This window comes from Nuphar pumila, chromosome 12 (genome assembly GCF_984573655.1).
Source record: "Nuphar pumila chromosome 12, dmNupPumi1.hap1.1, whole genome shotgun sequence".
Lineage (NCBI taxonomy): Eukaryota > Viridiplantae > Streptophyta > Magnoliopsida > Nymphaeales > Nymphaeaceae > Nuphar > Nuphar pumila.
In genome coordinates, this window is record NC_143260.1 from 73,441,133 (window position 1) to 73,466,526 (window position 25,394).

At 36.9% G+C, this 25,394-nt stretch overlaps 1 pseudogene across 1 annotated transcript in view; it reads left to right on the forward strand.

The window, feature by feature from the left end:
- The window catches only part of LOC149821020 (V-type proton ATPase subunit D pseudogene), a 28,429-nt pseudogene extending 17,157 nt beyond the window's left edge, over nucleotides 1-11,272 (forward strand). The window contains exon 2 of the transcript XR_016426520.1: nucleotides 11,098-11,272. The product of XR_016426520.1 is annotated as a V-type proton ATPase subunit D pseudogene, transcript variant X4 (transcript). The remainder of the gene's footprint in view (nucleotides 1-11,097) is intronic.
- The last annotated feature ends 14,122 nt before the right edge of the window (nucleotides 11,273-25,394 follow it).

Sequence of the window (25,394 nt, forward strand, 5' to 3'; positions counted from 1 at the left end):
TGTCCAAGTCTACCGTGGCACCATGTATAGTTTACTTTTCTAACCGTGATGTTCATTTAAGTGAAATCAAAGAGTACATGAGATTGGGCTCGAGTTTGAGCCTAGGCTCATCAAGGGATCAATGGCTTGGTATTCCATGATGGTATGTTCTTGGTCTAAGTGAAAATAGATCAAATTCTAGGCCAGATTTATTAAAGAGAAAAAAAAGAGACTTCCTTTGAAGCCTGTTTTCTTTTAAAATGCATTGGGGATGGCTGGCAGCCAGGCTCTGGCAGTTTATTGTACAGGCCCTGGTAGGGCCTGTACATTAAGTGTCAAACCTGGGCTGGCCTGACAGTGCTTTACATGGTGCTGGAGAGGGCCCTGCCACACCTGCACAGGCCTGTGCAGGATCATCTCGACCCCAGCCGAGTGAGCTCGACTGAGGCTATGATTTATACTTTTTCAAAGTAAAAAGAAAAAAAAAAAGGGTTAGGCAGCAGTCTGGCCAGCTTGGGCCAGATTGAGACTTGTGGTCAAAGTTTTTGTCGGACCTGTTGGGCAGCAATCCTCTTTCGCAAAATCTATTTTTTTAAAACAAAGTTTAAATAAAAACTTTAGAAAAACAACAACTCAAGTGTTGGCTATGGCTGGCAGTCAGACCTTGGTAGCATGGCAAATGGGTGCACATGCCTAGCAAGTCTGTGTGGCACTACAAGAAAATTGTTAATTAGCGACGAAAATTTGCGACAGATTTTTTCCATCGCGAATTAGCGACAGATTAGCTAGAGAAACAATCTGTCGCTAATTCACGATGGATTAGCGAGGAAACATCGTTTATCGCTAATCCGTCGCTAAGTAGCGACGGATTAGCGACTAAAATTTTTGGTCGCTAATTCTTATTACAAGAACACCATTTTAGCGATGGATTTAGAGAGGGAACTCTGTCGTCGCTAATCCGTCACTCATTAGCGACAGCGTAGCGACAAACTATATTCCGTAGCTTTTTGGTATTTTGATTTATGACGGCTTAGCGACAGAATAATTCCGTCGCTAAGCCGTCGCTAAATGTCGCGTAAATCCCTAATCCCATCCCTCTTTCTCTTTTTCCTGTTTCGCTGTCTTGCTCCCGCCCGCCGCCCTCTCCCTCCCGCCGCCCGTCGGCTCTCGCCACCGCCCGGCCGCCGCCGTTGCCCGGCCGCCGCCGCCCGTCGGCTCTCTCCACCGCCCAGCCGCCGCTCCCCATCCACCGCTCGCCAGCCGTCCACCGCTCGCCAGCCACCACTCGCCAGCCGTCCACCGTTGTGAGTCGTTTGGATAAAATCTGTTTGCTCGCCACCGCCCGGCCGCCGCCGCCTGTCGGCTCTCGCCACCGCCCCGACCGCCGCCTCTCGCCAGCCGCCGCTCCCCATCCACCGCTCGCCAGCCGTCCACCGCTCGCCAGCCGTCCACCGCTGTGAGTCGTTTGGATAAAATCTGTTTGAGTCGTTGGATACAGAATGTTCTGAGTTGTGATAGTGCTGTGAGTGTCTTTTGAAAATCCGTGGGACAGCAGAGAAAACGCTGTTAGCGTTTTCCCCTGTTGGCCGTTCGCTTGTGTTCGCAGTCCAACGTCGGTTGTGTTTGCCTCCGATCTGCTGAGTTTGTTAGCAGCACAACCCATCCTGTCTTTGGCATGCTGCCGCTCATCGCAGCTTAAACCAACCTGGTGGGCTTGTGTGGATGCCCAGCTGAGCTGCATCAGCTAGCAGCACTTCATCTCTGTTTACCTTGCTGTGAACATTTCCTGGGTCAGTTGCTCAGCGCATAACCCAGCTGAATCTTCACCATTATCCAACTGTGTGCTTCTCATCTTCTGATTGTATATTGAACCGTGTCTTGTTGATTGTTTGTGCGAACTGAAAACTGAATATTTGAAGTATATCTTCTTGGTGATTGTGGTGTTTGGTGGAAGTTGGGGAAATTGTCGGAGTGTGTTTGCTGCAGGTCATTTCTATTGATATGTATATATATACATATAATTGTCAGGCCCAATCTGATTTGCAAACACCCTTCTATTCTGAACGTATTTTCAAAACACCCTTCTATTCTTTTCTTTCATTCAAAATTCTGTTTGTCCAGTTTTATGTTTCATGCTTTTATCTGATTTTTTTATGTCTATTTCATTCAAATTTTATTTTCCTGAATTTTTTTACAAGTTCATTTTTCTGTTTTCCTGTATTTCAATTTCCAATTGTGTTTTTCTCGTTATTTTCTTGTTTCATTTTTCTGTGTTTGCTTTTCATCATTGCATTTCATGTTTAGATAATTCCTTGTCTGCATTTCTTGTTCTGCTAATTTTTGTTAATCTTTTAGTTTTTCATTCTTGTAAAAGTTCTGTTTAGTCTTTTTGCTTTCTTTGCATACGTGTTTGTGTTTCCCTAATTAGCTTCAATATTCATTGCAGTACATTACTTGCACACTTTATTTCATCGCATTTCATCATTAGATATATCATCATCAGTTTAGTTGTTTTTTGCATTGCATAAGTATTTGTGTTTCCCTAATTAGCTTCAATATTCATTTTAACACAGTGTTTTTTGCAGATTTCTCAACGGAACTCACTTGTGCCCCGCCACCCGTGGTAAGTAAGTGACAAAAACAATGCAAATCGGGTAAATACCCGTGGTGAGTAAGTGATGCAAGCGCATCACATGTTATTTAATTTATTGAATGTAACACTTTATTGTTCACACACTCACTTAGTTGTTGATATCTAGGACTGCTTTGTTGGAGTTCGGAGATCATGCTGAGCATGATTTTAATGTATGAATATGGAAGTGTTCTTATTTTTGGAGTACGGAGTCCATGCTAGGCATGGTAGTAGTTAGTAGGATATTGAAGTGTGTTTGCTGCAGGTACATGTTTGAGATTTGTTTGATATGAATTATTTCGATGTATTGCAATGTTTGATGTGATTTTATCCATGCTTACATGTAGTTACTTTCAATTTGATTATGTCTACCATGTGAAATTGTATACTGAAAGCATGCTTCAAATGAATGTATCGTGTCATGAATAGTTTGCACATGAAAATATTAAGTTATCAATGCATGCATCATAATTCTTGTGATTGTATGACATCATATATTGCATGATAAATTTGATATTTTCTTTATCATAGCATTCTGATGGTTCTCTTTTAACTGGTTAGGATACTATTCGCAACATCATATGACAAAATGACTGCAAACCGCGAATGAATGTACCATAGGATAGTGGACAATGAGTTATCGCATGAATATATGGATGGTGTTAACAGTTTTATTGAATTTGCAACGGCAAGTGTCAGTACAGTAGATCCCACAGGTCGGATTAGGTGTCCCTGCAAGATTTGTAGAACCTCATGGCGTTAGACATCACCTATACAGGAAGGGTTTTGTGAGTGATTATCAGAACTGGACGTTTCATGGAGAAGAATTTAGAAACGATTTTGATGCGCGGGTGAATGTGGTGCACGATAATCCATATACGAATTTGATATTTGATGCCGCAGGAACAGAACTGGGTTCTGCTATGAGTTCTAGTGATGTAAGAACTGCCATATATGAAGAATCACCAAACAATGCAGCTAGTAGATTTTATGATTTACTTAGAGATGCTGATGAGCCACTTTGGAACGGTTGTGAGAGTCACACTATCTTGTCTGCAGTTCTTCAACTAATGAATTTGAAGTCCGAGTATAATTTGAGTCAATCATGTTTTGACCGTTTGTGCATGATTGTGAAGAATATGTTGCCCAAAGATGAGAAATTGCCACAAAATTTCTATCGTGCGAAAGTTATGGTCAACGCTCTAGGTATGGGTTACAAAAAGATTGATGTTTGTCCAAATCACTGCATGTTGTATTTCAAGGAGCAGGAAAACAACATATCATGTCCGTCATGTGGGCATCCTCGGTTCAAGCCAAAGACAAGAGGCAATGGTAGCACGAGATCAAAGGAAGTTTCATACAAGTCGCTCCGCTACTTTCCTATCACTCCTAGATTGCAGCGATTGTATATGTCTTCAAGAACAGCTAAACACATGAGATGGCATGCAAATAAAGTTCGACACGATGAGAACAAGATCACGCATCCTGTTGACGCTGAAGCTTGGAAGCACTTTGATCGTACTCATCAGAACTTCGCAATGGAAGTGCGAAATGTTAGACTCGGTCTATGTACAGATGGATTTAATCCATTTGCGGGTAGATCAAGTCCATACTCATGCTGGCCAGTATTTGTAACTCCATACAACCTTCCACCAAGCTTGTGTATGAAACGTCCAAATCTTTTCTTGTCTCTGTTGATCCCTGGTCCGACCTCACCTGGCCAAAATCTTGATGTATATCTAAGGCCATTGATTGATGAATTAAAAGTACTGTGGGATGACGGTGTTACCACGTATGATGCCCACAAAAAACAAAATTTCAACATGAAGGCCGCTGTTCTATGGACAATCAGTGACTTCCCTGCATATGGTATGTTATCTGGTTGGAGCACACATGGGAGGTTGACTTGTCCGTACTGCATGGAGGATTCCAAAGCTTTTAGATTAAGGCATGGAAGGAAGCCTTGCTGGTTTGAGTGCCATCGTCGATTTCTACCCAGCGATCATCCGTTCTGACGTCAAAGGAATGCATTTAAAGCAGGCACAACTGAAAAGGAACGTCCATCCTCAAGATTGTTCTATATGTGGATACATGGCTCGGTAATATAATTATTTGTGGTTTGCAGACGATTTGATCTAGAGTTGCAAAATGAAGTTTCACATCTCACTGATGCAGAAGTACAAAAAGAACGTGAAACTAAGTTTGTGAAGTGGTTGAAATAGTTGGTAAAGAAGCTAACATAAATTTTGTACTTATAAACAACACTAAGTTACTTAATTGATCGTGATCACAATCATTGTTTATGTCTGTGCATAGGTTCGTAATGGTGATGTTAAAGATCAAGAAATATGTGATTTAGAAAATGGTCTGACCAAAGTTGTCGAATGCTACAACGGGTATATCGTAAATGGTTATCGATTCCATACAAAAGACTACGGTATAAACAAATCAACGATAAATAGTGGCGTGTGTGTCAAGGGTAGCAGCTACGGTGAAAATGAACATGATTACTACGGTGTTATAGAGGAAATAATGGAGTTGACTTACTTAGGCATGAATAACAGGGTTACGATATTCAAGTGTCATTGGTTTGATCCAACTGCAACAAGACTCGACAAAGCTTCAGGCATTGTGGAGGTGAATCATAAATCCAAGTTTGGAACATATGAACCATTCATATTAGCCTCGCAAGCTCAACAAGTTTATTATACTTCATATCTAAGTATAAAAAAGTCAGATAAAAATGAATGGTGGGCAGTTTGCAAGGTGAAATCCAAACTTTATCCCGAGTATGATCAGTTACAGGAAGATGAGTTAGCTGAAGACAGTGATTACTATCAATCAGATGATGTCTATGACTTCGCTTATGGTCATGATGTTGCGCATGATATGCATGTCATATCTCAATTGACCGATGAAACATTCATAGAGGAATGTGATCCAAATGATGTACCAAGTGGATAGGCAAACAATGAAGAAGAAGAAGAAGAAGAAGAAGAAGAAGAAGAAAGTCAAACTAGTGACGAGGAAGAATTCTCAAGCTAGTGAGCAAAATCTTATACTACAAACCTCTATTTAAATGCATTGTAATACTTGATGTGAGTTGTATTGCAATACTTGGTGTGAATGATTAAAAATTTTATTTGAATGTATATTAATACTTGATACGAATGATTCGAATGCATTGTAATACTTGATGTGAATGATTTCAATTATCTGAATGTATTATAATTTATGCAATTAACGAATGATTTGAATTAGTGCAATACTTGATGTGAATGATTTGAATTATTTGAATGCATTGCAATGCTTGATGTGAATGACTTGAATGCATTGTAATACTTGATGTGAATTATTTGAATGTATTGCATGACATATGTTATTTGTTAGAATATGGTTCGTGGAGGTTATAGTGGTCGCTCATCCAGTAGTAGCCAGGCTCAGCCTTCATCTTCACGGGCTCCTGTGATAGGTATATCATATAACTAATTGGATGCTTGATTAGTTCAAATGCGCATTCTGAGAATTTCTAATGTATTTTTTTATAGATGATGTTGCGCCTGTACACGACCCACCTACACCAGTTGATCGCACAAGTCAACAGCCAACACAGGAAACAGGGTCTTCTCAGGCTGGCACAAGAAGGCTCATTCGAATAGTGTATATCGATAATCGACCGTAAGTATTTTGTTTTTAATTATTGCATATCTTTTAAATATTTTATATTGATATTTACTGTGTAACAATTCATGTGCAGCACGAGGTTTGAGCCACAAGAAGTAGTACGGGAGATTAGGAATTCACTTCTTCAACATCTACCAGGACCAGTTGCTCAATGAAAAGAGTACCCAAAGGAGGTGTTAGACAGATTGTGGTCCTCATTCATGGTATACAGTTGTTCCTCATAGTTAATGTGTTTCATATTTAATTTATTTAAGCAATGTCTACTAACTTTCTGAAAATATTTGTAGGCTTCGAATCGCTTCGCAACTACGGTGGAAGAAAATGATGCAAGGAAGGTGTGGCAGAAGGTGGCTGCCAATCGATTTGCAGACATGCTGCACACTATGAAGACTGCAGCAAAAAAAGCATCTGGCGTAGTAGATGATCCATTACTGTGGAAGGGCCATGGTCCTATTACTATAAGGAGAGATTACTGGGATGAAATGTGCGATAAGTGGGCGGGAGATGCATTTAGAAATCGCTCTGCGAAGGCTGCACAAAATCAATCGAAGATGCCCGAAGCCCATCTACACACAGGTGGATCTAAGACATTTGGGAGCCACCTAAAGAAAATGGTAACTCATCAATATATAATATTAATTTTATAAGTATTGTTGCAAACTTGTGTACTAAATCTTTTGTCATTTAACTTCGCAGGAAGCAGAAAAAGGAGGCAGTGTACCATATAAGGATGTGTTTGTAGAAACACATAAACGGAAGACCACGGGAGTCTTCGTATCAGAGAAGGCGAGAACGACAACGGTATGTATTAATTCTATTAATAATCATTGCAATATATATGCAAGTTATCATAATGTTATCATTAATTATTAATGAATACTTTAAACATTATTTTGTAGGAGGCATATGAGCAACAGATGGTAGAGCGATATGGCGATGACGCTACTCAGCATCCATCATTTGATCCTACAGCATGGGTGACTGCAGCAGGTGAACCCAAAAAAGGTCGCGTGTTCGGGTTTGGGAGTAATATGAACACTTCACCAGTTATTGGTTCTTCCAGTTACGACTCACCGACTTCTTGCGCCGACATAAGCTCCAAGCAGCCGACTATTCTTTTCGGTGATGATGTACGCGAGATCATTAATGAATCACTGAATAACTACTTCCAATACACCGTCGCCCCCTTTCTTCGAAATGAGATCAAGGCCGCTGTTCAGGATAGGGGATCTTCGATTCCAGGTCCCTCTCAGGTATAATCACATATTCAGTTTTTTGTCTGCCTTAGAACACATATGAGCATAATCGAATCACATATTCAGTTTTTTGACTGCCTAAGAACACATATGAGCATGTTATAATCACATATTCAGTTTTTTGACTGCTTTAGAGCACATATGAGCATGCTATAATAACATATAGAGTTTTTTTATTGCATTAGAACACATATGAACATGCTATATATCATTTATGATAGAATCACATATAAATTTTTTTGCTTTGCCTGCCTTAGAGCACATATGAGCATGCTATATTCACATATTCAATTTTTTTACTGCCTTAGCACACATACGAGCATGATCGAATCATATATATAGTTTTTTGCCTGCCTTAAAGCACATCTGAGCATGGTAGAATCACATATAGAGTTTTTCTAGATGCCTTAGAACACATATGAACATGCTATAATCACATATTCAATTTTTTGACTGCCTTAGCACACATATGAGCATGATAGAATCACATATATATATATAACTTTTTGTCTGCCTTAGAGCACATATGAGCATGATAGAATCACATATAAAGTTTTTTTGACTGCATTAGAACACATATGAGCATGCTCGAATCACATATTCAGTTTTTTGCCTGCCTAAGAACACATATGAGCATGCTATAATCACATATTCAGTTTTTTGACTGCCTTAGAGCACATATGAGCATGCTATAATAACATATAGAGTTTTTTTATTGCATTAGAGCACATATGAGCATGCTATAATCACATATAAAGTTTTTTTGCCTGCCTAAGAACACATATGAGCATGACAGAATCACATATAAAGTTTTTTTGACTGCATTAGAACACATATGAGCATGCTATAATCACATATTCAGTTTTTTGACTGCCTAAGAACACATATGAGCATATTATAATCACATATTCAGTTTTTTTACTGCCTTAGCACACATATGAGCATGCTATAATAACATATAGAGTTTTTTTACTGCCTTAGAACACATATGAACATGCTATATATCATTTATGATAGAATCACATATAATTTTTTTTGCTTTGCCTGCCTTAGAGCACATATGAGCATGCTATATTCACATATTCAATTTTTTTACTGCCTTAGCACACATACGAGCATGATCGAATCACATATATAGTTTTTTGCCTGCCTTAAAGCACATCTGAGCATGGTAGAATCACATATAGAGTTTTTCTAGATGCCTTAGAACACATATGAACATGCTATAATCACATATTCAATTTTTTGACTGCCTTAGCACACATATGAGCATGATAGAATCACACACACACACACACACACATATATATATATAACTTTTTGTCTGCCTTAGAGCACATATGAGCATGATAGAATCACATATAGAGTTTTTTTATTGCCTTAGATCACACATGATAGAATCACATATAGTGTGTAATTTATTTCATTATATTTTGTTTATCAATACTGACTGTTCTTTTCTTGTGTAGGCTGCTAGCGATAATCAGCGTAGTGGAGCTGAAGGGACAGATAAAGACAATGAACAAGAAGACGCACAAAATCTTGGCGATGATTAGAGGACTGTGTTGAAGAAGTTCTATTTTTTTTATTTTTCCTAATTGTAATTGTTGATTTGTAAATAATTAAACTTCTTAATTTTAAGATGGAACGATTAATTGTTGTAGATTCTTGTTATATGAATTTTTTTGTGTGGTTTGTTTTTTATTTACAGGAACTATAAATTGTACAGGAAATAGAAATAGTACAGTTCTCGGTATTTAATTTTCAAATAATATTTTTTTAATTTTTTTTCGTGTTTGCGACGGAACCATCCGTCGCTATTCATATTAATCTAGCGACGGCATAGCAACGGAAGTAAATTCGTCGCCACGCCGTGGTCGCCGTTTAGTACCGGCGGATTGGCGACGGAATATAGCGCTCGTTATTCCGTCGCAATTAGAGACGGACCTGGCGACGGAATAATTTCGTCGCCAGTTAGCGTCAAAATATTCGCGACGTAAGCATACTGTCGCCTCGTTGTCGCTAACCATGTTAGCGACGGATTCGCGACGGATTCGCGACGGAATGTGGTCGTCGCTAATCTACTGCTTTGTTGTAGTGTGGCACCCATGTTAGGCCCAACCGACTGGGTCGGCTAGGCATTGGCGTTTTCATATAATAATAAAAAAATAATAGGGGTGAATGTAGGTTCATGCTGGCCTGTTTTTATAAAAGAACAAAATTATATATATAAAGACAGAACAACACTCCATGTTTCTATAAATCTGGAATTTGAGATTTTATATGCATATAAATTTTCAGATTATGTTACGATACATGCTATAAATGAGGAATTATCTTGTGTTTGAATTTATATGACAATGCTTAAGTATTATGTGATTTGAATATTGTTTCAAATACATATATATATACGCGAACTCATGTGTATTTTGCATGTACATAAATGCATAAATGGTTCACTTGTTCCAAATTGAGAGGATTCATGGATGAAAACATGCATGTAAATGGTTACATGAAAGCACTTGCACATGGATAATGAACGCATGCATATGAATGTTATATTTAATGCATGCACATTGTTATTTGACATATATGAGTGTGCATTTTTAAAGCATGTGGACATCATTGCTTTTATAGCATGATTGTTTTGATTTTCACATATGATGCATCAATGATCAATGGATCATCGCGGGCCTAGTGAGCCCTGAGTTTGGATTGCTCTTTTACTTATTTTTATGCATCGCAAAAATCATATTTTTGACATTTTTTCTCTATATTACACTGTTCTGCATTTTTCCACGGACTGGAGTCCCGTGATGAGCCTCATATTTGGAAATGTAAATTTATGATCTTAATTTGGCAGGCTGAATTGCAAATTAATGAAACAATTATTGATAATAACATAAAGAAAAGAACTGTGTAATGTACTTTCTGAAATATCTCGTCGGGAGTACGAGACTCTTGGAGTTACGGTTTTGGGGAAACTGAATGGATAAAAAAATGATATTTTTCTAATATTCTGATGGATGGTGATGTTTTCTGATATTGGTCGATGGCTAAGTTTGGAACCTAGTAATAAAATACAACTTATGTGCTAAATTATCCTGGGAACCATACTTGACATCGAGAATTTTTACCTGTCTTGAGTATCCGTGAGCAATGATAATAATAAAAAGAGGAAATTTAAATGTGTATGCATCCTAATAGAGACATTCATATGAAAGAGAACTTGATTAAAAATAATAAATTATTCATATATTAAATTCATGCATTTTTTTGTTATGTATTAGATCATGCATTTTGCTTGCATCTTTACTTGTTTTGCATCTTTACTTGTCTTGCACAATTTATTAAATATATTGCATATTATTGCATGATGGATTATTTTTATTGCTTTCTTGATATTCTACAATTATTCTAGTTGTATCACTTCAAATGATTGCATGAATCCCATTTGTACTCTTTATGCTTATTTATTTTATTAGTGAGACATGTACTCAGAATCTTGTTTGGTTCTAACACCCATATTTTTCCTATATCTTGCAGCCTCAGGTACCTAGTGAAAGAACATTATATTGGTAGAGCTATGAGTACATCACGACTGCTGGACAAATCACTTAGAGACAACGTGGCTCTAGTCTTTTCACTTACTTTTGACCTACTCCGATTTTCTTTTATTCTGCACTTGTCAGACTATTTGATTTTAAATTAATAAAGTTGATTCGGTTCGGGTTTGGTTGGAAGGATGGTGTGTAAGATCCCTTATGGTTTTGTGGATGCGAAATAGAACTACAAAAGCCCTAGGTTTCTGAGAAACTTTCCACAATTGATTTAAAAAAATGCCATTTTTTCATGGGTACGAGTTGGGGTCGTTACACTCTCAGTCACTATTTGATTCAAATACAATTGAGGATTTTGCCTTTAATGTAAGTGTCTTTTTTTTCCTTTACTTCAACTTCTTTATCCTCTCTTTTTAATGAGATTTCATGGGTCATAAGAAAACCCATGAGGTCATACAAAGACAACTTGTTGAGGTCCTTAGCTTCCTCGATTGCCGTAATGTTTGGACTCCATATTTTAAAAAAAGACCGAAGTACCTTGCTCACCAACTTTGGGCTCAAGTATTCTTTGCCTAAAGCTTTTAATCTGTTGATTATATTGGTGAACCTCATGAACATCTCAATTATGGACTCTTCGGGCTTCATCTTGAAGAGTTCATAATCATGCACTAACATGTTTACTTTGGATTGCTTTACTTGGGAGGTACTTTCGTGAGTTACCCCAAGCTTGTCTAATATCTCCTTTGCAATACTGCAAATTTACACACGATTAAATTCATTAGCATTAAGAGCACAAGACAATACATTTATAACTTTAGCATTAAGGGTTAGTTTCTTGAAATCATCTTCAACCCACTTATATTTATCTACTTAAATTGGTTTGTAGGAACTATTCACCACAATCTTCCACACCTTATAATCAATGGATGAAATAAAAATACTCATTTTAATATTTCAATAGTTGTAGTTTGATCCATCAAATCTAGGAGGTAATATGAATGAGGCTCATTCACCAAGAAGAGTTCCTACAATGGTTGTCATATGGATCTTCTTTGAACGGTGAAGTTCTTAATGAAGAAGCGAAGCTTTGCTGCCAATTGTTGAGTCCTGGTATGGCGAAACACCCAAGAGGGGAGTGAATTGGGTTTTAAAAAACTTTTCATTTTTCATACAAATGGAGACCTATAAATCAAAAGAAGCAATGCGAAAGCAAAGAGAACAAGAAAGCACGACAAAAGATTTATAAAGGTTTGATCCAACTCTAGCCTACACCCTCTTGGCAACGCCCTTGCGCCACTAAACCACTAGTTTCACGAAGCTAGTAACCAATACACAAGCTTCATACCGCTTGTGAAACCCAATGTGAGCCTTCCTGACTCACCGTAGTTCAACCCAAGAGCTACCAAAACAAATGAGATTGAAAAGATCACTCTACAGAAATTACAATCTTAACATAGTGAGAATACGCATGAGTGAAACCCAAAACAAAAAAGCCCTAAGAGATTCCAACACAAGAGTAAGAAATCGATGAAATCTTTGTTGGAGAGATTTTGAACACTTGAGAGCTTTGAATCCTGATCTTCTTGAGGATGTGCCTAATTTCTCTTTTTCTCTATAATAATCCTCTATCTTGATTTTATACTAAGAGAGGATTTAGATTCATTAAAGAAGTGATGGGTACAAAAAAGTACAACATCCAACATCTTTATGACCATTGGAATCCATCTGTTGAATACATAAGTCGACTCTGAACATACAAGGGTCAACTCTGTATCTCTGAGGGTCAACTCTTCTACTCAAAGGTCAACTCTTCTTTTTCAGATTCAAGCTCTGTCATTTGTAACAAACCAAAAGAGTCGACTCTTCTTAGAAGGAGTCAATTGTTTTCACCCTGAGAGTCGACTCTTGATTCTGAGGGTCGACTCATAGTTGCTCAGTCAATGCTTATGTGTTCAATTGCATAAGAGTCGATTATTCTTTAAGCGAGTCGACTGTTTTAGAGCTTTAGTTCTTTGAGGGTCGAATGTTCTTTAAGAGGGTCAATTGTTTAGGAGGGTTGATTGATCCTTTTGATGAATGATGTCCAGCTCTCTTTAGGAGTGGAATCTTCTTACTGAGGGTCGATTGATCCTTTTGGTGAATGATGTTCAGCTTTCTTTAGGAGTGGACTCTTCTTACTAAGGGTCGATTGTTTAGAGTAGAGTATGTCTTTATGCTTCACAGGGAGTCAACTCTTCATCTTTAATGGTCAACTCTTTTTCTTGAGGGTCGACTCTTTGATGCTTTGAGCCTTGATATGTCTAGTTCTTTAAGGGTCGACCCTTTGGTTTAAGGGTCGACTCGTCTGTGCCTTTATAAGATGCTTTGATAGTTTATTCTAAACATATTTAGGGATTGACTCTTTCTACTCAAGTGTCAACTCTTCTTCATTATGATCATGTGAATATCTCCAAAAATCGTTATTGTAATGGCGTAATCTTTTAGCACTTTTATGGAAATATTTACAACTAAAATATAATCTTTAACAAAGCATTGTAAGAAAATCTAAATCCTTGTATACTTGAGGTTAAATAATTAGTCTTTGAAGAGTTTTGTAATCAAGTAAATCGGTCTAGGAGTTCAACAAAGAGTTCACACTTCTTTGGGAGTCTGGTCTTCTAAACTTCTCTTAATTACATATCTGAATCTATGTACTAGATTTGATATTGGATTTGGATCTTGTATTCTAACACCCTTCGCAAATGCAACGAGCCTAGAAGAACGTTGAGTTTGGATCGCAAATACTAAAAGCATGGAATATGTAGCGGTTTGGTAAGAACATGGGCATGTTGATCAGAGGAAGGGATGTGAGACACCCAACACCGCCCTTTGTTACATGATCTTAAACAAAATGCATATATGTTTGCTTCGATTGTAAAGAATTGCATTTGTTGTAAGGTATGTTGCAGACACATTAGCACACCATAATGTTGGTGGTAAGAGAATCAGCACACCAAGCTCGTGAAAAAGAGCATGAACCTAGGCAATTTTGGTGGCCGCATTTGTGATAGCCCGATACTTTACTTCAGTGTTGGAGCAAGCCACAAATGCTACTTCTTGAAGCTCCAAAGAGATGATATTAGGACCAAGGAAGACTACGTAGCTGGAAGTTGATTTTTTTTGTCAGGATAGTCAGCTCAGTCAGCATTCAAAAATACAGAGAGAGAAATCTAGATGGATGAATGAGTATCCCAAAGTGAATAGTCTCTTTCAGATAACAAAGGGTGTGCTTCATAGTTGCCCAATAATCAACATTTGGATGATGTATATACTGGCACACACGATTCACTAAGAAGGAAAGATCAAGACGAGTGAGAGTCACATACTGCAGTGCACCCATCACACTACTATAAAGAGTTGGGTAATGAAAGGACACTCCTTCAGAGGTTAATCGCATGTAGACATAGGAGTACTGATTGGTTTGGCCTCAAGCATAAATATCCAATGGAGGATGTCAATCACATATTTCTGTTGAGATAATAAGAGACCATTTGTATTCTTGACAATTTCAATGCTCAGAAAATAATATAGAGGATCGAGATTTTTTAATGCAAAATTGAGACTAAGTTGACAATTGAGATTATGAACCAAAAAAGAAGAGCTGCCAGTGGCAAGAATATCATCAACATATACTAATATATAAGCAGTGACAACTAATTTTTGCAAAATAAACAATGAAGTATCTATCTGAGTTTCTTTAAAGTCATTGGCGAGCAAAGTAGTATCAAGATGTTGGTACCAAGTTCGAGGAGCTTGTTTGAGTCCATAGTGGCTCAATTGAGCTTGCATACATAGTGAGAGAACCGAGCATCCTGAAATCCAGGAGGTTGTTCCATATATGTTTTCATTAATAGACCCATATAGAAAAGCATTATGAACATCAAGTTGGTGAATATGCCACTGTTGACCCGAAGCAAAAGATAGTATCGCATGTACAGTAAGAGATTTAACAACAAGGCTAAACATCTCAAATTAATTAATGCCTTATTTCTTATGAAAGTCTTTATCAACAAGACGAGCTTTATATCACTCAAGAGACCTATTAGCTTTCTGTTTGATATGGTAACTCTACTTGCATCCAATGAGGTTCTGTGATGAGTACGAAGGAACGAGAGCCCACGTTTCATTATGGGGCAAGTCCAAAAACTCAGTGTTTATTACATCATGCCAATGGGATTCAAATTGGGTTTGTTTGAAAGAGGTAAGCTCAATGTCAATGAATAATTCAGATAGAATGACAATAAGTAACATATATTTTATGGCCTCAAAAGGTTTTGGCTCAAGAGCCCCATCCTGGTTACGATAATCATGGGATGAGTGCATTGAGGGGTGAGGAAGGTAACTAGGGAGAGAATAGAACATGAGTCATAACAGTGGTCGCATCCTCTGTGATGGAAGTAGACACAACTATGGGCAAGGACAAGGAAGACACATCTAGAGAGGGACAGTGGGATTGGGAGGCCATAGTGGTGAGGTTTGGGAGAGGTGCAACAACTATGGGTGTAGATGATGTTCTTGGTTAGTTTGAGAAGAAGACTTCCTGCTTTGAAACAGAAAGGACTCTTTATCAAACACTATATGACGGGACATAATGACCTTTTGATTTATTGAGTTAAGACACAAGTAACCATGTTGATTGGGACTATAACCTAGAAAGATATGATGGGATGACATAATCTAATTTGTGATGTCGGTAAGGTTTGAGATAAGGATAATAGGCATACCCAAACACTTGAAATTGTAATTGGGTTGTTGCTTAAATAAGACTTTAAGTAGTGATTTATGTCTAAGATTGGGTGTATACAAATGGTTAATCAGGTAAACCGCATTGAAAAAAAGGCATAAGGCCAAAGGTGGGTCGAAATATGGGCATGAGCCATTGAGGTGAATATGGTACAATCTATTCTTGGTCGTTCTTCAAAGTATTTCTTTCTTCATTTTTTAATCTCTGAAATAACAATAAGATAGATAAAATACAAAAATAACATTGTTATCATGAGTAAACCTTTGAATGAATAATAGTTGCTTTCTAATTTGAGGAACATGTAAAATATCTTGTAAAGATAACTTAGATCTAGCATTAAAAAATATACATTAACAAATATGAAAGACATGCAAACTTGTATCATTACCAACTTTGACGGTGTCATTGCCTTGGTATTCGAAATAGAGAGTTAGAGAATTCAAATCAGGCATCATGTGACCTGAGTCGAGAAACCATCATTCACCCAAATAATTAGAGGTAGATGCTTGATAGGTTACAGGCAATGAATCTACAAATGATTTTTTTCTCTAAAGAAGACAACACTGGTGTGCCATGTCGCCGAATTTGTCATAGTACTAACAGTTCACTCCCTGATTATTTTGTTGATTATAGGACCAACCACCTTGATAACTATAACCTTTACCTATTAAATGACCTCCTTGCTGAAAATTTCTACCTCGTCCTTGACCAAAATTATTGAAATTGTTGTTGGATCGTTAATTAAAATTTGCTTCTGGGTTGATGTCATGATTTGCAATAGTATATTCAACTATACGCGCCTCTTTTGTTAGAAGCAAGGAGCAAGTTGTGCAGCTGATTTATGGATATTGGGTTTAAACGAGTGGATACAGAGACCTTGAAGGATGCATACTCTACGGGAAGAACCCATAAGATAAATAGAAAACAATATCTTCATCTAACATAGGCTTTTCTACCATAGCCAACTAGTGAGTGATAGATTTGGCTTTGTGGAATAGTTTATCAATAATTTTCTCTCTTTTTTTGAGAGTATGTAGTTAATCTTTTAACTGCAATACTCGAGATTGTGATTGGGCATCATAGGTCTCTTTTAATGCTTCTCGTACCTCAATAGAGGTTCTCAATCCAATGCCATGTGTGTGAACATGATCAGTTAATGAGGAAATGAGTCCGTTAAGAAGAAGTTGGGCTTGACATTGCCACTTAGCAAATTTAGAATTTAGAATTTGTTTTTCATCTTGCATGATACATGGTTTTGAAGCATCAATGAATCCATATAACTCATATGAAATTAATAATGGGATGAATTGGGATTCCCACAACAAATAGTTGTTTATGTATAACTTGGTATTCAAAAAATATTGAAAAGTGTTTGGAGCCAGAAAAGAGGAACTTAGCTTTGTGCCCATGCTTGGAGACGCTTTCTTGCTTGAAGGTGATGAGGACGCCATTTCGTCCAAGTGGCTGCTCTGATACCACCCAACCCAACAACAACAGTGACACAATTTTACATGGTTCAGATCTGAATGATCCCACGTCCACGTTAAGTCTCATCACAACACTCACACGGTTAGGGATTGATTTATTTATATTGGTGTACAACAGCTGCTATTTACAATATTTTAACAAGGGCTACCATTTTGGAGGAGTCCTTAGAGAACCTTCTTTGATTCACATTAGTCTTGGTGGGACTTGGACTTTGATGGGTGTCTCCTCCTTCATCCACTCTCTTAATAGGATTTGATTTCTTGGACTCCTTGAGAGTTCAGTCTTCTTTGGGAGACCAACCTTCTAGACTTCTCTTGATGATAGATCTGAATCCATATAGTGGATCTGATATTGCATCTAGATCATGTATTCTAACACAAACGCCGTACCAAAAAGCCATTTGTAACCAAGTGGAAAGAAGGTACAAAATAGGTAGGATGATACATTTGCTAAGATGTTCCCCACAGTATCCACAATAGACGGTAGTTCTATTTCAGTAGGGAAGGAAAAAAGGAAATATGAAGGTCGCTAGGGCTTCCAACACATCTCATTTGATTGATTAGGTAATTAATAAGGTTGGTGGGAGGGTCATCGTAGACTGTCGTTGCACCATCGAAGGTGGGCATCGGGATAGGCATAAAAAATTACCATATTCCCATGGTGGTAGTCAGTTTTTGGATTTGGACTCTGAACTCCCTCAAATATCAGTTTTCCATGCTCGTTGCAAACATCCGGTGACTGCTGTGGATTCCATGCTTCCACTTTGGTGTCCTCCAACGGTCATCTCCCAAACAGAGAGCCTTGATCAACAAGATATGAGAAGTAAAAAAAAAGTAGTGAGATCAATGGCAAAATCCTTTTGAGACCGAATGAGAACCTAATGACAAATTTCTAAAAGCCTAGGCTTGGGTCTTTTGATTTCAAGCACGATCCTTTTGTGGACAAATACCTACAGTCTCTTCGAGCACCCAACGTGAATTTCATTCATATATTTCCTCTTTAATAACTTGATTAGAACACTTAGGGTACGTTTGGTTGTGTTTTTACAACAAGAACAACAACAACTACGCCTTCATCCCAAAACAATTGGGGTCTGCGATATGAACCAAAAAAGAAAATCATTTTGGGTCTTCCACATGAATCCTTCTCCTTCAATCATTTCTATCCAATGCCATGTCCTCGGTGAGGTTCAAAGCATTCATATCCTTTCCTATCATCTCCATCCAAGTCTTCTTAGGCCTACCCCGACCTCTTTTAACTAATATATTTTATCATTTCTCCATCCTTCTACCTGGAGCATCATTAGGCCTTCGCCGAATATGTCCAAACCACCGTAAACGATTCTCTCTCATCTTATTTTCAATGGATGCAATGCCTACCTTCTTATGTATTTCCTCGTTTTGAATCTTATCTTTTATTGTATTTCCACACATCCATTTAAGCATACACATCTCAACTACACTCATTTTTTGAATATGATGTCTCTTGGCAGCTCAACATTCTGTACCATAAGTAAAGCGGACCTAATTGTCATCCTATAAAACTTTCTCTTCAACCGCAATGGCATTCTACGATCGCATAACACTCCAGTTGCACTTTTCTATTTCATCCACCCAACCTTTATCCTATGATTTACATCTCTATCAATTTCTTCATACTTTTGAATGATAGATCTCAAATATTTGAAACAGTCATCCACCGGTATTTCTTGCTCACCAAGGTTCACTACACTCCCATCACTACTTCGTTGCTTACTAAACAAACATTCCATATATTCTGTCTTACTCTTACTCAACTTAAAACCTCTTGCTTCCAATGTCTGTCTCCATAATTCTAACTTAGCATTAACCCCAACTCTAGACTCATCAATCAAAACAATATCATCAACAAACAACATACACCACGACACATTTTCTTGAATTGATCTCTTAAGCTCATCCATCACTATAGCAAATAGGAAAGGGCTTAATGCAGATTCTTGATGTAACCCAACCGTTATAGGAAAATTGATTGTCACCCCTCCACAAGTGCGAACATTGGTTACTACTCCTTCGTACATATCTTTAATTATACTAATGTACTTGAGAGAAACACCTTTCTTCATCATTGTTCACCAGATAACATCCCTAGGTAATCTATTGTATGCCTTCTCCAAATCAATAAAAACCATATGCAAATCTTTGTTTCTCTCTCTATATCTCTCAATAAGTTGTCTAAGAAGATGTATAGCTTCCATAGTTGATCTTCTAGACATAAAACCAAATTGATTCTCCGATATCATGACAACCTTCCTCAACCTATACTCAATCACCCTCTCCCAAAGTTTCATAGTATGACTCATGAGTTTTATACCATGATAGTTTGTGCAATCTTGTATATCACCCTTATTCTTATATAGAGGCACCAAAGTACTCTTCCTCCACTCATTAGGCATCTTATTTGTCCGCCAAATCTTGTTTAAAAGATTTATCAACCATTCTAAACCTTTCTCACCCAAGCATTTTTAAGCCTCGATAGGTATACCATCTGGGCCAATTGCCCTTCTTGATTCTATTTTCTTCAAAGTCTCTGCAATTTCTTTCTTTTAAATCTTGCGTTGAAAAGTAAAAATATTGTTCAAAAGTTTAAAATTTCATGAGACATCAATTTCTAAATGTCACTTTTGGGTTGAGTGCTAACTTTTTATGAAGCTTTTTTTTTGTTTAGATTGCTTTTGAGGTATTGTTCAAATGAGATTCACTTTCTAAATTTCATGTGATTCTAATTCATACAAACATGCCCATAATCACTATAAATTACTTTCAAATATTTAAAGTCAAATAAAACCCAAAAATAAAGTCTAAGATGAGTAGAAAACAAATTGAACCGATTCATGCACTGTTCATGTCATTTGAACTGATTCTTAATGGGTACTCTATGACACTGATTCTAGCTAGGTGTTTGCCCCGACAACCTCTTCTTTTTTGGATTGAGCTCAAATCAGCCATCTCAAATTGCCTCGATTTTATTTTATTGGTGATCAGTGATCATACTCTGAGTTTGATTTTATTATTATTATTATTATTATTATTATTATTATTAGGAGGAGGAGGAACCCTTGCTGAGAACTGAGTCACTGAATGGGTATGCACCCTTCAAGGTAGACTATGGGTAGAGTCAAAGACAACACCAGAACCTTCTCCTCAGGCCCACTGTCGTTTGGGCAACTTAGTCGAGCAGGTGTCAAACCTCCCAACATTGATTACGTCATCCATAACTATGTCACAGACCCATGCCATTTTGGTCACGTGTCTCTGGTGACATGAAATAATACTTTATTATGTTTTAGAAGTACATTTTTATATACTAAAAAGAACTAAAGGAGGTGCAGATTTAAATCATCAAAGAGAAATCCAATTTACTTTGTTTGTGCTTACTTGGAAGAAGGCAATAGGTCTTTTTTTTTTTTGGATTGACAAACTGGGGTTAGGCAGACCCCATAAGACTACAAGCCCTTATCAGTTATACAACTATACCATTATGTTTTGAACCTGCAACGTCCCAACACAAGGTGATGTGCACTAGCTGCTCCTACCAGACAAGCGGAGCCCCCCCCCCCCCCCTTGGTGTCAAGAAAGCATAATCTAGATAGACTAAAAGCCACATAATTCCTCTCACGATCTACATGGCTGCAATGGAACTTAGGAAAGCTGCAACATTTATCAAGCAACAATTCTAATTGATGAGACATATTTTCTCTTACTTCCATAAGTCTTTAACAAAACCCACCACATCCTAATTTTTAAGAGCAGGGGGATATTCTTCATAATTTCAGGCCAAATCATCCACTCTTTACAAATATCATCTCTATCTCTAATGAACCAGCTTGGAGCAAGATGATTTCCTTTATAACTTCTTACCATGAAACCAATGCGCCATTTAATTATTATGATGCTGAAAAATTTACCTTCACCCAACCTTCTTATGGAGCAATGAACCCAACAAGCTCTTTGCAGCTTCTCCCTAACCCTCTTACATTCCAAGAAATAATCTTCAAACAATTATTGTTGTCAATCAGGCTCAACTGGTTATTTATGTTTTTACTTGCTTGAATCTCCTTCAAAATCACGTTCAAACGAATCTCCTTTAACACACGATTTCCCTCTTCTTTATCTCCAACATGAGATTGGATTTGGGCCTTGAATTTGAAGCCATTTTGATCCAAGATCCTATCTTCAAGAGCAAGACTAACTGCCCCATTTGAGATTTGACCAAAATGACCTTTTTTGAGTTTTCTTAGGAAAAGGATGAGTAGGGGGGGGGGCACCTTAGCCATTTCTTTCTTCAAAGGAAGGCATTAGGTGAGCATTCAAGAATTGAAAAGGGCGTTGGAAAGGCATTTGACCTTTGCATTTCAGTTAAAAAGGAAATCCATAAAACTCCCCCAAACAGAGGATTTGAACTACACTGATCTGAGACCCAAATCCCACCTTCTCCCAATAGATTGTGTAGAAAGCTGCAACATTTATCAAGCAACAATCTAATTGAACTACACTGATCAAGCAACATTTATCTACATGGCTGCAAGGCCCAAATCCCGCCATCTCCTTTTTCTTTTGATTATGACAGCTAATTTTGTAGTCTATGAAGGCAGCTGAATGAGAACTTGGTTTTTTATAGGAACATTTAATTTAGTTGCATTTGATTAGCCAAAACCATATCCCATTACAATCATACCGAATCCTACAAAAATCTGAATTTGACATATATTCAAATCAGTTTACATGTAAAAAAGCAGATCTGGTATAAGCTTTTCACCATCTGAACTCCAATCCGTTTAGCCAACATCTGATCATTTGAATATGGTATTAAACACATTTGATCAGAATACCAACTGTTTACATCCCTAGATTTTTATAAATATCCATTATATCCAGTATCCAGAAAACCCTTTGTTAAATGTGGGTCCCACCAAAGATTTATTTTTTCTTTCTTTTCAATCCAGCACATCAAATCCTCCAAATGAACGGTCCAAGTCAAGGATGGAAGTATCTCATATCTAACCATTGTTCTCACTTTTGACACAAAGGGCATGTTTGAAAGTGAGAAAGATATAGAAAAAGTGATGCAAAATGAAAAATTGGCACAGATACAAACGAGAGAGACTTTTTTGCTGAAAAGTTTATCTAAAAAATACACTTTTTGATAGGAAACATTCCTCCATAGAGAGGTGGAGAAATGTTTCCTAACAAGAGAATTTATTTTTACTCTTCCCACCACCCATCTCACTGTCACTACCACCATCCATCTCACCACCACACACCACCTTCCTCTCTCATTTGTTCACATTTTTTCATTCTGTTTTTCTCATGCTACACAAACAAGTGAAAAACTTTCTTTTGAAAAACTTCTCATATCAAAAGCTCTTTTAGGCAAAACTTTTTTTTCCTATCAGATTTTTGTTCTCTTCCAAACATGCCCAAAGGGAAGCTCATGACTTTGTTTTGATATAAATATCTCGTAAGAAAGATCATCTTGTATCAAGAGCTTTGTAAAATGAGCACTTCCAGAAGGGTTCATGCCTTTTCAATACTAGTACCATTGTTGTAAGCTTTGTTGAGAATAGGCCTATTCATACAGAATTGGCTCAAGATGGATTTTCTACTGAATTGGTTTAAACTTTTTTTTTTTTAATTTCTAATAATTTTAAGGAGGCTTATATATTTTTAATGTTTTTAATGACACATGTCATCTGACGTTTAAAAATTGACTGATTCCTAATCTCATTCTGTTCTATTGTGAATAGGCCGATTCTCTGAATCATTTTCAAAATTCATTCAGACCCACAACCGATTCTGACAACAATGACTGATACTGAAATCTGAGCCAATTACCTATTGGTCGGATCATTTAATCCACTCATTCATGGGTGTTTTTATCCATTCATGTATATAATATTTTTCTTAAAAAGAAATACATACTTGTATAAATAGTTGTACTTCTATACTTTTAAAAATTAAGTATTTTATTTTATGTACAAATACCCATACTCATCTAACATAGATCAAAAGTCATACAGAACTGCTAAACAATCATACAACCTACTCATTTCAAAGGCAGGTTATGATAAAAGTAGAAAAAAATGCACTAATTGCAGAGCAATAGATCTGGGTGAGAACTTACGACAAGTCAAAGCATGCCACTAAGAAAGAAGACCAGGGTAGGTAAAGTTGGTAGGAGTATTACTACGAACCATGTATATCTAATATGTTGAAACCCAGTGGTTTCAAAATTCGGTATAGATTGAGTTATTGGATCGAATAGGGCTGCGCTAGAATGACTCAAACCTCCATCTATATGAAAAACAAATGCTCTAGCCGTTGAGCTATTTCAGCTCATCTCTAACCGTGGGGCTCTCTACAATCCTCTAAAAGAGCACAGAACTGCCTTGTGAACTTTCATAATCATAGTCTTCATTTATAGGCATTCTTGAGAATTGAATTTAATCCACCACTAATTAGTGATGGTGCCCCCATAAAATTTGGTAACTCCCTCCTAACCATTTTTTTGGTTACCATATTTCATAATTAGGCTTAATAAGCTAACCAATCTTATGGCTTTTGGAGTTTCGATGTAGAACCCTGTGGCCCACACTGGATTCAACATCTCTCACTTGGCCATATAGGGCGAACACCAACATTGCATCATAACTGGTGCATCAATTATATCATATAACATTTAATAATAAAATATGTATCAAATAACTATGCACAATTCTTTAGGTTATATCAATGATGTTTTTCTCACATGTTATAGGTTATTTTCTACATAATCATGTAAAATTTTTCATCATTCAATTTCAAGTATGAGGTTTTCTACATATACTATGGGTTATTTTTCACATAATCATATGGTTTTTTCATCATCATCATATGAACCATTATACTTTTCTAGATTTTTCACAGTCATATGGATTTAGCTATGTCATCATAAGGTTTTTACGTACACTAGCTAGATTTCTCCTTCATAACATATCTTTATCATGAGGCTATGCACAATGTAAGTTTATTTTTCATTATGATACACTCATTTCACATAACTATATACGTTTTTTATCATGTCATAACCCTTAACATGGAATACTATGTGCAACAATGTATTTTCAATATTCAACATCCATTGCACACTCTAGAGCAAAGTGAATACATCGTAATGTGAGCCTCACATGAGTTATATGGTTCTTATTGCTCTTCCATGACTAACCTTGTACATAATCCACATGCATAATAGTGGAGTACTATAGATTTTATATACTCGTGAATCCATGATAAAGTACGAGTTTCTAAACACATCAAATTCTTATACTTTTTAAAATTTCACTATAGTCCATACTCCCATTATCCATGTGCATTATCACATGCAACATGCTTAAATTCTTATCAGGTTAATCACCACCTTATTATTTTGGATCAGTATATCCAAATTCAAAACCCATGAGGGTTATCTCATTACCATTTAGATATGTCAAACATAATAAGTCAATTTCAAGACTTTAATCAAACTACAAGCTTGTGAACATATCAATTCAGATTCATTACCGAATTTACTCAAGATCTAAATCCAAATTTATTGGATTTGTATGAGTCCATATCCAAAACTCGACTTGAGATGTTATCCATTAAGTCCAACATGGTCCATATTAAAATTCAAATGGATCCACATCTTATATCCAGCATAATTGTTATCTAGATCTATTTATGTCAAACCAGGACCCTACATAATATGTTATTATTAAATCCAATATTCGATCTTGATTCTATCAAGATAAAACCTGGATCAACATTAGTTTCATATCTGCTAGTATATTTTTTTATCCGTCTTTAGATCAAATTTGGATCCATATCCTATTAACTGGATATATTTTGATCCATTCAAATTCAACAAGATCCAATAGCATTGTTTGGATCCAAAACTAATTCAATTGGATCTATACTCAATCAATTTAATCTATCTGGATTCATACAAGTTCAATC